Source organism: Bufo bufo, unplaced genomic scaffold, assembly GCF_905171765.1.
Source record: "Bufo bufo unplaced genomic scaffold, aBufBuf1.1, whole genome shotgun sequence".
Lineage (NCBI taxonomy): Eukaryota > Metazoa > Chordata > Amphibia > Anura > Bufonidae > Bufo > Bufo bufo.
The window spans coordinates 1-19,270 of NW_024400376.1; the positions used below are offsets into that span (position 1 = coordinate 1).

General features: G+C 45.1%; 1 long non-coding RNA gene across 1 annotated transcript; it reads left to right on the forward strand.

Moving 5' to 3' along the window:
• Nucleotides 1-2,488: 2,488 nt before the first annotated feature.
• On the forward strand, nt 2,489-4,097 carry LOC120984123. Its single transcript, XR_005775236.1, has 2 exons — nt 2,489-3,072; nt 3,526-4,097. It is a non-coding gene; the product is annotated as an uncharacterized LOC120984123 (long non-coding RNA).
• Nucleotides 4,098-19,270: the final 15,173 nt, after the last annotated feature.

The window sequence follows — 19,270 nt, forward strand, 5'->3', positions numbered from 1 at the left end:
GTGAAACTCGCACCATTTTGCAAGCAAGTTCAGTCAGTTTTGTCTGTGGTTGCGTTCAGTTTTTTTCTGCGCGGGTGCAATGCGTTTTGATGCGTTTTTCATGCGAGTGATAAAAAAACTGAGGGTTTACAAACAACATCTCCGAGCAACCATCAGTGAAAAACGCATTGCATCCGCACTTGCTTGTGGATGCAATTCGTTTTTCACTGAAGCCCCATTCACTTGTATGGGGCCAGGGCTGCGTGAAAAATGCAGAATATAGAACTTGCTGCGTTTTTTACGCAACGCAGAACTGATGAATGAAAAAACTGCTCATGTACACAGACCCACTGAAATAAATGTGTCAGGATTCCGTGTGAGTGCTATGCGTTCACGTCACGCATTGCACCCGCGCGGAAAACTTGCTCGTGTGAAAGGGGTCTAAAGGCCAGCTTCCATATGTCACTCATTTAATATATGGCCCCCCCAATTGAAGCCAAGAGTGCACAGAGCTTTTTTTTTTTACCAACCCAAATACTCATTCTTGTTTTACAAGAGAATTAGGCCTCTTGCACTCGACCGTATGACGTCTGTGTGCATTCCATTTTTTTCCGGAACGGAACAGCTGGCCCCTGATAGAACAGTACTATCCTTGTTCTTTATGCGGACAATAATAGGACATGTTCTATCTTTGAACGGAAATACGGAAACAGAAGGCATACAGAGTTTTTTTTTGGGCGGATCGATTGAAATGAATGGTTCCGTATACGGAACGCAAAGAACGTAAACCGAAAGAAAAAACGTTTGTGTGCAAGAGGACTTAGTAGAAGCTTCACCTGCTCGGGTTTCCTCCGCTCGTTTGTTAATGTAGCAAAACTTGCAAAAAGGGACAGCACTGTCCAACTGCCCACCATCTTTTGGAGAAAACATGAGATGGGCCACCACATTTTTCAGCAGTTATTTGGATACAGTAGTAGGTCCTAAACATAGCACAGTTACCTAAAGAAACGTAGATTTATTGAATAACCTCAAATCCTGTTTCTGGATACACTTGCAACATGTAGCACTTCACCCTATGGGGGGGTATCAAAGTTCTATGCCTGTTTACTGGTGTAAAATGTTTACGGCACCCCTGGCACTGTTGAAATGTGATTGTGGTTAGGTATGTTAATGAGTTTCACTCCAGATTCCTCACTGCGACTTTTGTAAAAAAAATAATCACAAAAAGAGTCCCAAAGTTACTCCAGCAGGAGGTGATGTAAACTGTGTGGATTAGCATTTCTACAAAGAAATGTTTGTTATAAATTTGCACATCTTAAACCTCAGTGTGACATTTGTTTCGTTTGGCGCAAAGATTACCAAGGCAAACTGAGGCAGAAATATTACCCTCATGATAAATATCCCCTTATACTTGTAGCTTCGCAGTAGTTAACCACTGAATTGTTCTGTTCCAGGCACTATAGACGGTATTGGATGCTTCTGATGCTACTGTCCTGATATCTACTTTCTCACAGTGCTAAAATAAAAATCCAGCTAAAGTGAGCTTCACCATATGAAGAGACCAGATTACTGGAAAACAACATACATGATAAAGAGAACCTGTTTGCTGCGTTGCTGAAATATTAACCAATTTGTAATTGTGCTTTTACGCTGTATCACCTTGTGCCTTAATTCTCTCCTACAGTTGTAAATCTTAAAATGATGCAGATAATGTACATTTGTCTTAATAATTTCCCTCAAATGTAGTCTTTACATAATTGTATATGTCCTCTTTAAGCAAGTTGGGGAGCAGTGTCTCTCGTTTATGAAGGTTTGCCTCATCCATGCTCTTTAATTTGTCTGTTGCTGCAATACAAATCATCAATTTGTGAGCAATTTCCTGGTAATAACAACCAATTCATTGGAGTCCAGCTCCGTGAGTTTTTTTTTATTTTTTGTGCTGTATTGCATAAAACTTGTTGTAGTTTTACCCATTGAAATCAGATAGGAAAAATCAATGCACCTAGAACAAGCTTGATACCACCCACAGACAGACATACAAAACTGTGAAATGAATGAATAGCAATTCGCTAATATTTTACATTCAGCTGCTGCCATAAAAAAAAAATACAGCATTAAAGATTCCAATAAAACACTCTGTACACCAGTCTAAGGCTCTTTTCTCACTTGTGTTCTGAGGTTCCGTATTTCTGATGGAAAAAATAGCGCAGTCTACAGCATTTTATTTATTTTTTTGCTGAAAAATATTAGAACCATGCCAGACGGCATTACAGTTAACAGGACCCATTCTGGTTTGCTGGTACCATTTTAAAAGGAATCGGACCCACAACCAGACCTGAGAAGACAAATAATTAAATGAAGTACCCTAAAATTCTGACCCAGGGCAGACCTCATAAAGAGTAAATACATCGAGATGCGGTGGAGGTAGCTCCTGGAGCTCAACGGGAAACTTGTTTTTTTGTGTCTTCGGGACTGGACAATAGAATAAGAGGATGTGGAAGCGTAGTGAAGGAATCTAGTGTGAACTTTTCTACCTACTGTACTTCATGTTGTGGAGAAGAGCAGCCTTCCGGGACCCATTTTAGATTGTGGTTTGGTACTGGAGAGGTAAAAGAGAAACTTTTTTCAGTCTAGTTTTTGGTTGGGACTCGTTATTGACTTAGTAACCCTTATTCTGTTATACAGTGTGCTTGGTAGTGTGTGTATATATTTTGCTTACAATAAATACATTTAGACCCCAGACCCCTTAATAACAGACTGGATACACTTACCCAGCAGCTTCTCCTCTACCTCCTTGTGGCTCTCTCCTGTAGCTTCAGGGCCTTTAGAAGGTCCTGCAGAAAGATTTACAAAGCAGTTGTGATGTTTTTTGCTGTGATTTGTGGCATAAAACATAATAAAACCACAATGTGCTTTAAGTCTTCTGGCCAGGGATCATTGCACAAAGCAGTTTTGTCACAATTTTTGTGTATTTGATGGTAAAAACCACTATAAAACCTCAATTTGCGGCGTCCACCCAAAGCTGTCCATATTATAAGCCGCCATTGGGATCTAGCAAAGTTTCAGGGCTCTCTCATAAACAGAAATCATGAGGTAGGTGTGAACAAAGCCTTAAGGAGGTTGTGTCACCTGTGCTTTTGTCATTTATCATGTAGAGAAAATTAACACAAGGCACTTACTAATTTATTGTGATTCTCCATATTCTCTTTTGCTGGATACATTTTTCCATCACATTATACACTGCTAGTCTCCAGGGGTTACGACCACCCTGTAATCTAGCAGCTATAGGAAAAAGTGCTGGCCTCTTCTTTGACCAGGAGTAGGGATGAGCGAATCGACTTCAGATGAAACATCCAAAGTCAATTCGCATAAAACTTTGTTTCAATACTGTACGGAGCGAGCGCTTCCATACAGTATTAGAATGTATTGGCTCCGATGAGCTGAAGTTACTACTTTGCAAAGTCTCGTGAGACTTCGCATAATAACGTCAGAAATTGATTTATACTGTAAAAAAAAACATTTCTTGAACTCGGGTTCGCTTCCAAGGTACCACTTGGAACTGAACCCGAGTTTGGGAAACAGATTTTTACAGTATAAATCAGTTTCTGAGCACTCGCTCTGTACTGTATTGAAACGAAGTTTTATGCGAATTGACTTTGGATGTCTCATCCGAAGTCGATTCGCTTGTCCCTAGCCAGGACCATGGGAAGCCACATAAGCACGCATTCACAGCCGATCCTGTCCTGCCACGTTGTATCTGCGCTGCAGTGGTGACCGTAACCCCTGGAAACAAGCAGTGCACACCGTAATGTGATGGAAAAATTAATAAAGCCAGTGAAGGAGGCAATATGGATAGTAACAATACATTAGTAAGTGCCTTGTGTTAACTTTCTCTACATGAAAATGCAATTTGCTAAAGTGAGACGACCCCTTTAAAGTCTCTTTCCTGTATTATTCTGAACTGAAAATCTGTCCATTTTGTTTTGCCTTCTAATAAATAAAATACAGCACAATAAAATACAATTTCTCGAGCCTGACTTCTTCCTGTTGTGGTTGGTTTTTCATGTTGTACAAATGTCTTTACAAGACTAATAAATCCTCTTCTCTAAGTGCCGCCTTATTTGTGTGTTTACTTTTTTTTATTTAGAAATTTAGACGTGACGACAATCACTACATACAGTCGTGGCCAAAAGTTTTGAGAATTACATAAATATTGGAAAGTGGAAAAGTTGCTGCTTAAGTTTTTATAATAGCAATTTGCATATACTCCAGAATGTTATGAAGAGTGATCAGATGAATTGCATAGTCCTTCTTCGCCATGAAAATTAACTTAATCCCCCAAAAAAATTTCCACTGCATTTCATTGCTGTCATTAAAGGACCTGCTGAGATCATTTCAGTAATCGTCTTGTTAACTCAGGTGAGAATGTTGACGAGCACAAGGCTGGAGATCATTATGTCAGGCTGATTGGGTTAAAATGGCAGACTTGACATATTAAAAGGAGAGTGATGCTTGAAATCATTGTTCTTCCATTGTTAACCATGGTGACCTGCAAAGAAACGCGTGCAGCCATCATTGCGTTGCATAAAAATGGCTTCACAGGCAAGGATATTGTGGCTACTTAGATTGCACCTCAATCAACAATTTATAGGATCATCAAGAACTTCAAGGAAAGAGGTTCAATTCTTGTTAAGAAGGCTTCAGGGCGTCCAAGAAAGTCCAGCAAGCGCCAGGATCGTCTTCTGAAGAGGATTCAGCTGCGGGATTGGAGTGCCACCAGTGCAGAGCTTGCTCAGGAATGGCAGCAGGCAGGTGTGAGCGCATCTGCACGCACAGTCAGGCGAAGACTTTTGGAAGATGGCCTGGTGTCAAGAAGGGCAGCAAAGAAGCCACTTCTCTCCAAAAAAAACATCAGGGACAGATTGATCTTCTGCAGAAAGTATGGTGAATGGACTGCTGAGGACTGGGGCAAAGTCATATTCTCCGATGAAGCCTCTTTCCGATTGTTTGGGGCATCTGGAAAAAGGCTTGTCCGGAGAAGAAAAGGTGAGCGCTACCATCAGTCCTGTGTCATGCCAACAGTAAAGCATCCTGAGACCTTTCATGTGTAGGGTTGCTTCTCATCCAAGGGAGTGGGCTCACTCACAATTTTGCCCAAAAACACAGCCATGAATAAAGAATGGTACCAAAACACCCTCCAACAGCAACTTCTTTCAACAATCTAACAACAGTTTGGTGAAGAACAATGCATTTTCCAGCACGATGGAGCACCGTGCCATAAGGCAAAAGTGATAACTAAGTGGCTCGGGGACCAAAATGTTGACATTTTGTGTCCATGGCCTGGAAACTCCCCAGATCTTAATCCCATTCAGAACTTGTGGTCAATCCTCAAGAGGCGAGTGGACAAACAAAAACCTACTAATTCTGACAAACTCCAAGAAGTGATTATGAAAGAATGGGTTGCTATCAGTCAGGAATTGGCCCAGAAGTTGATTAAGAGCATGCCCAGTCGAATTGCAGAGGTCCTGAAAAAGAAGGGCCAACACTGCAAATACTGACTCTTTGCATAAATGTCATGTAATTGTCGATAAAAGCCTTTGAAACGTATGAAGTGCGTGTAATTATATTTCACTACATCACAGAAACAACTGAAACAAAGATCTAAAAGCAGTTTAGCAGCAAACTTTGTGAAAACTAATATTTGTGTCATTCTCAAAACTTTTGGCCACGACTGTACAATGGCCCAGATTTGCTAATGTGTCTACACCAAACATCTGTCTAAAAAGTGGCGCAATTTGGCACATCTAAGGTTGCTGCACTTTTTTTCAGACCTGTTCAAGAAGGGAGTGGGGCGTTAGGAAAGTCCGTGGAGCATTATTGAAAAGGTGGTGGGGCCCAAATTGCGCCAATAATCTGTCTCAAAATAAGCCAACCAATAGTTTGTATTGAGTCAGAGAAAAATGTCTCTCCCTGCACCAGATTTATCATCCAGCCTGAGCATCTATGATAAATCGTGTGCCGGTCTAAGGTAATGGCATCTTTACGATTAGTAAATCTGGACAATTAGCGATGAGTGGTCTTGACTCTTGACGATCCTGTGATCAATTTGCTGGTTCTGACTTGATCAGGCACAGCCTTTATTATGACAGTTGTCTCCAATTACTAGGGCTGGTTGGGAAAATGTGAAAAAAGAAAAAAATAATCAAATCCCCCAAATGTCTGACCTGAAGTACGGTGCTTTCTTTAACGTCTTGGCAGCCTCATGAACGGTGAAAGTCAGCACTCTAAAGCAGAAACCCAGCGGCTATGGCGCCTGCTTGCACATACAGCGGGCACCATAGCCACTGGGTTTCTGCTGTTTGAAACAGCAGAGGCCCAGGGTGAATGTATGCGATCAGCCATTAGGCCAGTCACATACATTTAACCCCTCAGATGCCATGGTCAAATGTGACCACGGCATCTGAGTGGTGCAGACGCGGAAGCCTCGTGCTTCAATGCCTGTAACGGCGTTCCTAGGTTAAGACCGGGGAAGCTGTGATGGGTCGGAGCATCAAGCAGGCTCCGATACCCATCACTGATATATACCAATACAGGCCATCAGGTAGCAGCACTGTATTGGTATATAGTCATTACAGAACACAATTGGCAACCTAATGAGTGACTTAAAAAAAGAAAGAAAAGTAGAAAAAAAACATAAGTTCAAATCAACTCCCTTTTTCCAAAATGAAAAAAATATATATATATATTATGGCATCGCTGCATCTGAAAATGTACATACTATTAAAATATAACAATATTTATCCCATATGGTGCAATGGGGAAAAAACATTTTTTATGGCTAATTCGCCTTTTTTTTTTCACTTCACCTCCCCAAAAAATTTCAAAGTGATAGTCACACACACCAAAATGGTATCACTTAGAAAGTACAGATTGCCCCCCAAATATTGAGCCCTCATGCAGCTCGTATAGATACAAAAAAGGTAAAGGGGTCAGAATGTGGTGATGAAAAGAAAAGATTTTTATATTTTTTAAAGGTTTTTATTTTTTTCAGTATTAAGACTCAAGAAAAACAATACAAGTGTGGTATTGTTGTAATCATACTGACCTGGAGAATGAAGGTAACAGGTCAATTTTACTGAATAGGGAATGCCATAAAAAAAATAATAAAAAAAACTGGCAGAATTGTGTCTCCCCCCCCCCCCCCCCCCCCCAATTCCACTACATTTAGAATGATTTTCCAGCTCCCCCTACATCATATGCAATAATAAATAGTGCCATAAGAAAGCACAACTTGTCCTGCAAAAAACAAGCCCTCATAAGATTTTGTGAATGATTGCTAACATAAAGTTATAACACTGGGAAGGCGGGGAGTAAAAAGCAAAAACGGACAATCGCAAGGTCCTCTAAGGGTACTCTAAGCTACGCACACAATACAATTATAGAAGCACTCCAGTGAAAACACAACTTTCAATCATTCCTACCTGATTGTCTGTCATATTCTCGCCTTCTGTTGTGTACAGATGTAATAAATGCTAACTTGACACTTAGGGTCCATTCACACGTCCGTTTTTTCTTTCCAGATCTGTTCCGTTTTTTGCTGAACAGATCTGGACCAGATCTGGACCCATTCATTTTCAATGGGTCCTGGAAAAAAACGGACAGCTCAATGTCTGATTTTTTTCAGGACCCATTGAAAATGAATGGGTCCAGATCTGGTCCAGATCTGTTCAGCAAAAAACGGAACAGATCAGGAAAGAAACAACGGACGTGTGAATGGACCCTTAAAGGGGCATTCCAGAGATATTGATGACCTAGCTTCAGGATAACAGATAGGTGGCAATCTGACTCCCAGCATGTGAATGGGAGCTGAACGGCGGCAGTACGCCGGCACAGCCGGTACTCAGTGGATGGAGCCGTGCAGATCTGGTACCGACTTCGGCTGAGCTACTCAGGAACAGCTGATTGGCAGGGGTTCAGGGTGTAAGACTATCCTAAGAATATGCCATCAATATTAAAATCCCGAAATATCCCCTGTAATGTCACCACACATAGGTTAATGCACTGGTATGTAGAGATAGTCATTACTTTACAGTGTAAAATACAGATAAGTAATAGGAAGCAGTGTATGGGATTAAAAACTGTGACAAACAAAGAAAAACAAAAACAAATCATCTATTTGTACCTACAGGGCACCTGAAGAAAGTATAACTTACCCACAATAACCAAGACCTCACTCAGCTACAACATTGAAACCATAAAAAGTATTGGGATCATTTATCAAACTGGTGTAAAGTAGAACTGGCTTAGTTGCCCCTAGCAACCAATCAGATTCCACCTTTCATTTATCAGAGCTCCTTTGGAAAATGAAAGGTGGAATCTGATTGGTTTCTATAGGCAACTAAGCTTTTGAAGGGTCGAGAAGTGAGAACCAAAAAAATCAGGTAAAAGTAGCTAGGACACCAAGCAGAGTTAGTGAAAATGTAGTTTCAGACATATAACAATGTATACACTCACAGAGTAAATGCGAATTAAGTTAGGCTCTGTTCATATAAGAAAGAGCAGTCTGCTGTGCTTTCCTAGGCAGTTGAAAACAGGTATGCCAATGCGTGACGCCCTGACAGATGCCAAAAAGGACACTCTTGGCCTCTGCTGAATGAATGGGGACCTGCAGCTATGTTCTGCATATGGGTCAGGAGCTCGCCCAGTGCATATGCTGAATGTGTTCACATATTAAAATATGGACAGAGCCTCCATTATTTTAGATAATTGTGCACTAGATCTAAGACAAGGGTTAGACGGCGACTTGTGGTTGCGAAACATTAAAGAGGACCTTTCACCACTCCTGGCATGCCTACAGGTATACCCCCCCAACTGGTTACCACCCCTCTGTACCCTTACTGCAGACCAGGGGCGAACACAGAGAGCAGAGCGCCCCTGTGCAAAGAATGTGTCCCGCTGATTCTCTACATTTTTGCCAGATTGTGGCCGGATCTCTGCCGTACCCCATTATAGTCAATGGGGCCGGCGGGCATTCTGTCTGCATCCAGCAGTGCTGGATCCAGTGAATTCCAGCAGGCTGTTCTCTGCTGGAACGGCCCGCCAGAATCACTAACGCAGATGTGAAGGTAGCCTAATACAGGTCCACATTCCTCTTCCATCCAGTGACGTCTCCTTTGATGTAGATGTTCTCTGTCCTCATCTTCTCCTTTCAGACCAGACCGCCATGATGATTTCTTTCAGCAATCTCTTCTCTCTGCACAGTTTGACAGATATCTTAGTTTCCTACTTTTCCATCATCCTCCCACCTTCTAAACACCCCATCCTGCCACCCCCAATACTGTGCCCGCTGTGCTCCCTATACAAGTTACACACAGATAGTTCCCCTTCAATAATTATTGGCACACAGTGTCCTAAAAAATAACTGCGCCCAGGAAGCAGTGTCCCTGACACTAATAGTGTAAACATAATGTTCCCCAAAAATAATTGTGCTAAGCTGATACCATGCCAGGGTGCCCACCACAGTAATACTGCTCCCCAGAGTCCCACCAATAGAAATAATTATCTACCAGACAACACATAGTAGTAATAGTGCCCCTACAGTAATAATTTCCCACTGTGTCCCAGAAGTAATAATGCTCCCATAGTGTTCATACTAGTATTCATGTTCCTCATAGTCCCTCAACTGTAATAAAGCCCACCATAATGCCCCCGGTAGTAATAATTCTCTTTATAATGTGTTACAGAAAAAATAAAAATGCCCTGTTGTGTGGCAGTATAAAAAATACCTCCTCTTAGTGCCCCCTGTAGAGCCAATGTCCCCATAGTGCCCTCATAATGTGTGCTAATGCCCCCTACTGTGTGCCCAAAAACCCTCTTAGTGCTCCAAGTTGAGGCAAGGTCCGCATAGTGCCCTATAATTTGCGCCAGTATAAAATACTCCTATATCGTGCCCCAATAGTGCGCCTCCCCTTATCCCCATGGTACCTGACAATGTTCCAGTATAAAATGCCCCCGTAATGTGTGCCAGTATAATTCCCCCATATAAAGACCCCAATAGTGCTCCTCTCCTCCCTTCTCCATAGTGCCCCCCATGTGTGCCAGTATATAAGATAGGGTCCCCAGTAGATGCCCCCATAGATGCTCCCCCCTTCTCCATAGTGCCCCCATGTGTGCTAGTATATAAGATAGGGCCCCCAAAGTGCTCCTCCCCTCTATAGTGCCCCCCATGTCTGCCAGTATATAAGATAGGGCCCCAGAAGATGCCCCCATAGTGCTCCTTTCCCCCCTTCTCCATAGTGCCCCCCATGTGTGCCAGTATACAAGATAGGGCGCCCATATTGCTCCTCCCCCTCCATAGTGCCCCCCATGTGTGCCAGTATACAAGATAAGGCCCCCATAGTGCTCTTCCCCCTCCATAGTGCCCCCCATGTCTGCCAGTATATAAAATAGGAAGCCCCCCCATATGTCACTTGCTCAGAACCCCCAGAGTCGGGAGGACCCCCCTAATTTCAGTTGTTAATTATTGATTTAGGCCTCCATACCGATGTGACAGACCCCCGCATCAGACCTCAGATCAGACTAAAAAGAAATAATTAAAACTAACCTCTCCTTCTCCGCTGCTCTCCATATCCGTCGGGGTGTCTTGATGTAAGTGCCTGCCCTGCTGGTCTCCAACAGCCCGCGCTGCACAGTCACGTGACCTGACTGCGTACAGCATTAGGTCATAGTGCGCGCTGTACGCAGTCAGGCTGGAAGAGACCAGGGAGAAAGCGGAGCCGGAGGGGTAAGTAAGCACCTCTCTCTTGGATACTAGAGGGGGCCCATTCATACTAGTAAGCGCTTCTGGATGCGCTCACTAGTATGATAGTAGTGAGCGCTTCCAGAAGTGGCCACTAGTATGAATGGGCCCCCTCAACACCGGGTCCCTGTGCAGTTGAACCGGCTGCACAGGCGATATGTCCGCCCCTGCTGCAGACTGCTAGCAATTCATTCTTAGCTTCTAGTAGAAATAATAGAAGAATGGCACAACACAGAGCCATAAGAATAGATGCCCCAGAATTGTTATTACTTGGGGAATGCATGAAGCTATTAAAAGAGGCATGTCAGGAGCGGTGAAAGGTCCTCTTTAAGATTGGTCCCAAATTGGCTATGATTAGCTGTGATGAAATAGCATGACCAGAGATGAGCAAATTTCTAAAAAATTTGATTCGGCTGGTTTGCCGAATTTTCCAAAAAGATTTTATTCGATCTGAATTTATTCGCAGCAAATCACGTTAAAAAACAGCTATTTCCTGGCTGCAGAGAGCCTGTATAGTGGTGTAGAACACTGTGCCTTGCAGTAACATGCATAGGGAGTCTGCTGTGGTAGTGAAACAATACTGTGAGTCAGTATGACACACACATGACAGGCGTCGCTTTTAGAATAACTGCACACTTCACCTATTTGGGCAGTTACAGGGCCAAAACTGACCAAATAACTTGTGTCAACTCAGCCTTACAGGTCGATGTTAGCGCCAGGTATAAAGAACCGTGCAGAGGCCCAAGATCCTACTGTAGCGTGAAGGAGCGCACTCCTTTTACACCGTCGTCAGCTGATTCCACATAGATGTCTACAGAACCTGTTCTATTAAACGCTGATACAAGTAGAGCCCCCCGACAGAGTCGAGAGGGTGTCAGCAGTAAGTTTGTGTTGACATCACTGATCCCCCAGAACAATAACCCCCCAAAAAACGTATCCTGTCTGTTGAGCATCCGCCTTCACTCAATCAGCATTTGGTCAGTAATTCATCAGTATTGCTAAAAAAAACAGGAGTGGATCCAAAACAGAGATGACATGTGAATGGAATATTTGCATGTCTTCTGTGTTTTGTACCCACTCCTGCTTTTGGCTACCAAATCATAAGACAATTCTGATGGGACCATACAGGCCTTACAGCTGCTACACAGACAGGATCCGTTGTGCGTCTCATTATTCCTTCCTTCTGACAGATCAGAAGAAGGGTCAAATAAATGATGATGTTAACTAGGCCAAAAAGGCAAAATGAGTGGCCCAATGACATAGTGTTGAGGTAGCAGCAGCATGATGAGACCACAGACTGGCAAGGTTACATAGTGTGGAGATGGCAGCAGCAGCATGAGGAGGCCACAGACTGGCAAGGTGACATAGTGTTGAATTAGCAGCAGCATAAGGAGGCCACAGAGTGCCAAGGTGACATAGTGTGGAGGTGGCAGCAGCAGCATGAGAAGGCCACAGAGCGGCACAATGACAGAGTGTGGAGTTGGCAGCAGCAGCATAAGGGGACCACAGAGTTGCCCAGAGACAGAGTTGTGAGTTGGCAGCAGCATGAGGAGACCACCGAGTGGCAAGGTGACATAGTGTTGAGGTAGCATCAGCATGAGGAGACCATAGAGTGGTGATTTGGCAGCAGCATGAGGAGACCACAGAGTGGTGATTTGGCAGCAGCATGAGGAGACCACAGAGTTGTAAAGTGGCAGCAGCATGAGGAGTCCACAGAGTGGCACAATGACAGAGTGTGGAAGTAGCAGCAGCAGCATATGGAGGCCACAGACTGGCAAGGTGGCATAGTGTGGAGGTGGCAGCAGCATGACGAGGCCACAGAGTGGCACAATGACAGAGTGTGAAGGTGGCAGCAGCAGCATGAGGAGACCACAGAGTGGCCCAGAGACAGAGTTGTGAATTGACAGCACCATGAGGAGACCACAGAGGGACCCAGAGACAGAGTTGTGAGTTGGCAGCAGCATGAGGAGACCACAGAGTGGCACAATGACATAGTGTGGAAGTAGCAGCAGCAGCATAAGGAGGCCACAGACTGGCAAGGTGGCATAGTGTGGAGGTGGCAGCAGCATGACGAGGCCACAGAGTCGCACAATGACATAGTGTGGAGGTGGCAACAGCAGCATGTGGAGACCTGAGTGGTGAGGTGGCAGCAGCATCAGGAGACCACAGAGTGACCCGGTGACAGAGTGGGTAGGTGGGTGGCAATAACAGTACCCGCTGACGATGGTGGGTGTAAGAAGGAGCATGTGGCATCAGGTGTGTGGCATCGGGTGGGTGGCAGCATCAGAATAGTAGCTGAGGCTGATAGCCAGAAGTCTCTTTTGCCAAGGTTTGGGTGAGGCAGCATGGATTATCTAATCTGATGCATCAGGCATTGATGGGTGGAAATCCTGGCTGATCCACGCCTGATTCATCTTGACAAAGGTCAGTCTCTCCACATTTTGGGTGGACAGGCGAGTTCTCCTTGGGGTAACTATGGCCCCTCAGCACTAAAAACACGCTTTGATGCCACACTACTTGCTGGGCAGGACAGCTTTTCCAGGGCAAACTCTGCTAGTAGTGGCCACAAATCCAGTTTGGCTACCCAGTAGTCCAGTGGATCTTCAATGTTGGGTGGCAGGGTGCTGTCCAAGTATGCCACCACCTGCTGGTTCAGGTCCTGCTCCAGGTCTACCTGCTGCTGCTGGTGAGTAGTTTCTTCACTATGCGGGTGAAGAAAGCTACTCATCAGCGACTGTAGACTCAGGCTGCTGCTGATGGAGCTGGTGCTGCTCCTGCCACCCCACCCCTCCCCAGCAGCCATGGCAGTGGAACGTGAGCGCAGTCAGACCTGCAAGAGGATGGATGTTGGCGCAGATAGGCAGCGGCCAACTGACTACATAGGATGTCTCTGTAGTAGTTCAGTTTGTCCTCCCTCTTAGTGGATGTAAAAAAGGCCCCCATTTTGGACCGGTAGTGATGGTCCAACAAGGTGGAGAGCCAGAAGTCATCCCTCTGCCAAATGGTGGCAATTCGGCTGTCACTACACAAGCAAGTGAGCATGCATCGGGCCATTTGTGCAAGTGACTCGGAGGGACTCCCTGCCTGCATCTCCACTGCATATGGCCACGGTCTGTCTGGGTCCTCTGTCTTATCTTCCTCATCGCCTTGTAGCTCCTCTGGCTGCTCCTGCTCCTCCTCTCCTGTAACCTGAGTAGAAAAAAACACCCATTTCGCTACACATTGCTTGTGCATGAATGTCCTCCTCCTCCTTCAGTTCAGCCCCCACAGGGCTCATGTGACCATGAGATCTAGGCGCCACGTCTCCAGTACCCTGATCAGCCATTGTTACCACCATCTGTTCCAGGACATGAAGCAGTGGAAACACGTCGTTCATCCTGTAGTCCTGGCGACTGACAAATAACGTGGCTTCCTCAAAGGGCCTGAGCAAACGGCAGTTGTAACGTATGAGCTGCCACTGGCTGACATCGAAGTTACACAGGTGAGTACTCATGTCCGCTTGCATCATCAAGAAATCGTTGATGGCCTTTCTCTGTTCGTATAGTCGGTCCAACATATGGAGGGTGGAATTCCAACAGGTAGAAATGTTGCATATCAGCCTATGTTGGGGGATGCCTTTCTGCCGCTCAAAGAGGTTGTGCTTTGCGGTGTACAATTGTCTGAAGGGCATGCAAAGTTTCCTGCCCATTTTTAGGATGTCTTGCAGATGTGTAAAACTCTTCAGGAACAGCTTGACAACCAGATTGAACATGTGTGCCATGCAGGGTGCATGGCTCAGCCTTCCTTGACGCAGCGCCGACACCATGTTCTTCCCGTTGTCTGTCACCATGGTTCCGATTTTTAGTTGTCACGGAGAAAGCCACGATTCGATTTCTTGATGAATTACACGGAGCAGTTCCTCCCCTGTGTGACTCCGTTCGCCAGGGCAAACCAGGTGCAGAACAGCGTGACACTGCTGTGCCATGCACATGTGATATGCTGGAGGGGCACTGTGACTTGTCCCTGCAGTGGAGGCTGAGGACATGGTGGAGGATGAGGAGGCAGAGGCGGACATTGTCGCAGGACTAACGGCGTGAGAACGTGAAGAGCGGAAGCGGCGTGACCTGGCTAAGTGTCTGGTGTGGCTGTGCAGGAACCACTTTCACCCAGTGGGCCGTAAAGGACATGTATTGTACCTGACTTTAGTTACAGCTCCACAAGTCGGTGCTGCCATGCACTTTGGCAGACACCGACAAGCTCAAGGACTGGCCCACCTTCTGTTCTACATACTTGTGCAGGGCTGGTACTGCGTTTTTGGCAAAGAAATGACGGCTTGGGGCTCTCCACCTCGGGTCGGCACAAGCCATCAGTTCTCTAAAAGGTGCAGAGTCCACCACTTGGAAAGGGAGGGACTGCAGCACCAGCAACTTGGACAGGAGCATGTTCAGCTTCTGCGCCGTTGGATACGTGCACGCATACTGTTGTCTCTTGACAATCACTTCGGTGATCAATTGCTGATGGAATGACTGACGAGGTAGGCTGCTGCAAAGCGGGTGGTCTACCCTGTGCCCGTTTGGCTCTTGACCTCCCACTGCTGACACCCTGCTGACTCCCGGCCACGCTAGCGACTTGCTGGCTCAGCCGCTGCCTCACGGGTAAGCTGCCACCCTCTTCTCCTGATGATGACGAAGTCCCTTCTTCACCCGGCTCCCAAGTGCGATCGGCTTTATCATCATCGAGTAGTGTCTGCACGTCACTAATGTCCTCCTCAACTGTCTCTGGGTCAGGAGCTTGACCGCTCGCAACACCAGCTCCCACGCCACTCTCCTCATCACTACCTGCCCGCCTAGCGGAGGAAGCGGCGCATGTCTCCTCCAGATCTTGGCTGGGCAGCAGCTGCTGACTGTCCTCTAGTAGCTCGCCCTCGCTGTATAGTGGAGCTGAGCCCACAGCATACAATACTTCTGTAGCTGAGGGAACAGCAAAGGACAGAGGCAGGTTGAGGACAGGTGGGGGCACAGGGCCTGCTCCCAGGCCATGCCAACTAATGGTTGTGTCTGACGAACCCACCGACTGTTAGCTGGGGGTGTCTGATGTCACTTTGGATGAAGTGGATGACCGAGTTAACCAATCAAGAACCGCTGGGTTGCTGGTTAAGACATGACCGTTAGATGACACTCGGAGCTCAGGCCTCTCGCTGCGACTCCTGCTGCCAAGCCCCCTTACTCTGCTGGGTCCTCTGCCTGCGCCAGAAAAATTTAAGCCTCTGCCACTCCTCTGTGCATGGCCTGGCACTTCTCTGTCTGACATACTTTTAGCTGAACTAAATAAATTAAAAGCAAATTAAAACACCTCTAAAAGCGACGAATATATTTTTCATTTTGTACTGAAATAGGCCACTAAAAGCTTTCACTACAAATAACTGCAACAGTGGAGTGCGTATATCTTTTTCTTTTTTTACTGAAATAGGCTTGACCAGAAGAAGATTAAAGTTTTGGAATGGCCCAGCCAGAGCCCAGACCTGAATCCGATTGAAAATCTGTGGGGTGATCTGAAGAGGGCTGTGCCCAGGAGATGCCCTCGCAATCTGACAGATTTAGACTGTTTTTGCAAAGAGTCAAATGTGCCATGCTGATAGACTCATACCCAAAAAGACTGAGTGCTGTAATAAAATCAAAAGGTGCTTCAACAAAGTATTAGTTTAAGGGTGTGCACACTTATGCAACCATATTATTTTATTTTTATATTTTTTCTTCCCTCTACCTAAAAGATTTCAGTTTATTTTCAATAGAGTTGTACAGTTTATAGGTCACATTAAAGGTGGAAAAAGTTCTGAAATGATTTATCTTTGTCAAAAATTTTTTACATCACAGAAACCTGACATTTTAACAGGGGTGTGTAGACTTTTTATATCCACTGTAAAGCTGCAGAAGTGAAATGAGTATATACGTATCTTTCTGTTTGTACTGAAATACGCCACTAAACGCTTTCACAACATATAACTGCAGAAGTGAACTGAGAATATATATTTATTTTTCCACAGCTATAAGCAACTAAAGGCTTTTCAACATAGCACTTGCACCCCGAGAAAAAATTGCTGCAATGACAGAGCTGTATAATGGCTATTTGGATTCCCAAATAATTTTTCCCTGCACTTGTATATCGCGTTTCTAGCACTGTCCCTAGCGCCTTCTGACGTCTCTCCCTGCACTGATGCTGTGAAGTGATTCCTCCCTATCCTTTCCCTGCGCTTATAAATCGTTTTCTCAGGTTTTTTTTCACAATCATGTTTTTCCTATTGCTGTCCCTAGTGCCTTCTCACGTCTGTCCCTGCACTCAGAACGCTGGAAAATGTCTGAATCCTGAATGGCTGCCGTATTTATAGGGCTGTGACATCACAGGGCTGATTGGCTGCATGCAGGCACGTCAATCTGGGTGATCCCGCCTTCCCAGAGTTCCTTGCCCCATGTTTTCACACGTGCAGCAGCCATTTTAGAAAAAATGGGATTCGTTACCACGAAGCGCGAGGAAATTCGCATTCGTTGCAAATCAAATTTTTCCTGAAATTCGGATCAAATTCCACTTCGTCAGCTTCGATTCGCTCATCTCTAATTATTATGACCAATTATTTGAGGAATGCGATTCTGTCCTGAAGCAAACAAAACCTGTTGATGATTGCGGGGCTAATAGGACAAGGTGAAGGCAAACCCAAAAGGGAGTTGGGGGGACCTGGAGAAGAAATAAGGAAAGTCCAGCTCTTTGCCGTTTAGGGCGTTGGGCAAGCACCTCACTTTGTCTGTTCACCTTGTGCCTATTGCCCGCAAAATGGAGGGAATTGTGAGAGATAGGTTTTTATATAAAATGGATAAATCCTGTGTTACTTATACTTGACCACTAGAGGGCAGCTAATAAGCTACATAAGCCGCATGTTCTATGTTCTTTGTACCAAAATCACTGTGTGTGGGGGGGGGGGGGGGGGGATGGGTAAAGTTAGATTGTAACATTAAAATGTACCTATAAACTCAGGGTTGAAGTTACAGAACCACTCCCATCTAGTTAAGGAGCCAATTACCTTTTCCAGAGTAACACCCCTGTTGTCTGCCTCATACCTTCTATAAAAGAGAATGTATCTTGAATAAAGTGGGGGATGAAAAATTCTTTCCATGAAACCAACTTGTGTCCTGGTCTCATTGTGAAAGTTGTATCAGCGCTCATACTTATACTTCAAATTGGTTTGGCACCATACAAAGATGAAAATCGCTACAGTGACGATGACAGTAGTTATGCCAGATATGTGCCCCCTCACAGTAATTATTACAGATTATGTGCCCCCTCACAGTAATTATTACAGATTATGTGCCCCCTCACAGTAATTATTACAGTTTATGTGCCCCCTCACAGTAATTATTACAGATTATGTGCCCCCTCACAGTAATTATTACAGATTATGTGCCCCCTCACAGTAATTATTACAGCTTATGTGCCCCCTCACAGTATTTTTGCCGAATTATATGCTCACTCACAATAATTATGCCCAGATATGTGCCAACTTCACAGTAGTTATGCCAGATATGTGCCCCCTCACAGTAGTTATGCCCAGATAGGTGCCCCTCACAGTAGTTATGCACAGATATGTGCCCCCTCACAGTAGTTATGCCCAGATAGGTGCCCCTCACAGTAGTTATGCCAGATATGTGCCCTCTCACAATAATTATGCCCAGATATGTGCCAAATTCACAGTAGTTAGGCCAGATATGTGCCCCCTCACAGTAGTTATGCCCAGATATGTGCCCCTTCACAGTGGTTATGCACATATATATGCCCCTCACAGTAGTTATGCTCAGATATGTGCCCCCTCACAGTAGTTATGCCAGATATGTGCCCTCTCACAATAATTATGCCCAGATATGTGCCAAATTCACAGTAGTTATGCCCAGATATGTGCCCCTTCACAGTGGTTATGTCCAGATATGTGCCCCCTCACAGTAGTTATGCCCAGATAGGTGCCCCTCACAGTAGTTATGCCAGATATGTGCCCTCTCACAATAATTATGCCCAGATATGTGCCAAATTCACAGTAGTTATGCCAGATATGTGCCCCCTCACAATAATTATGCCCAGATATGTGCCCCCTCACAGTAGTTATGCAGATATGTGCCCCTTCACAGTGGTTATGTCCAGATATGTGCCCCCTCACAGTAGTTATGCCAGATATGTGCCCCCTCACAGTAGTTATGCCCAGATATGTGCCCCTTCACAGTGGTTATGTCCAGATATGTGCCCCCTCACAGTAGTTATGCCCAGATAGGTGCCCCTCACAGTAGTTATGCCAGATATGTGCCCTCTCACAATAATTATGCCCAGATATGTGCCAAATTCACAGTAGTTATGCCAGATATGTGCCCCCTCACAATTATTATGCCCAGATATGTGCCCCCTCACAGTAGTTATGTCAGATTATGTGCCCCCTCATAGTTGTTATCCCCAGATATGTGCCCCCTTATAGTAGGTATG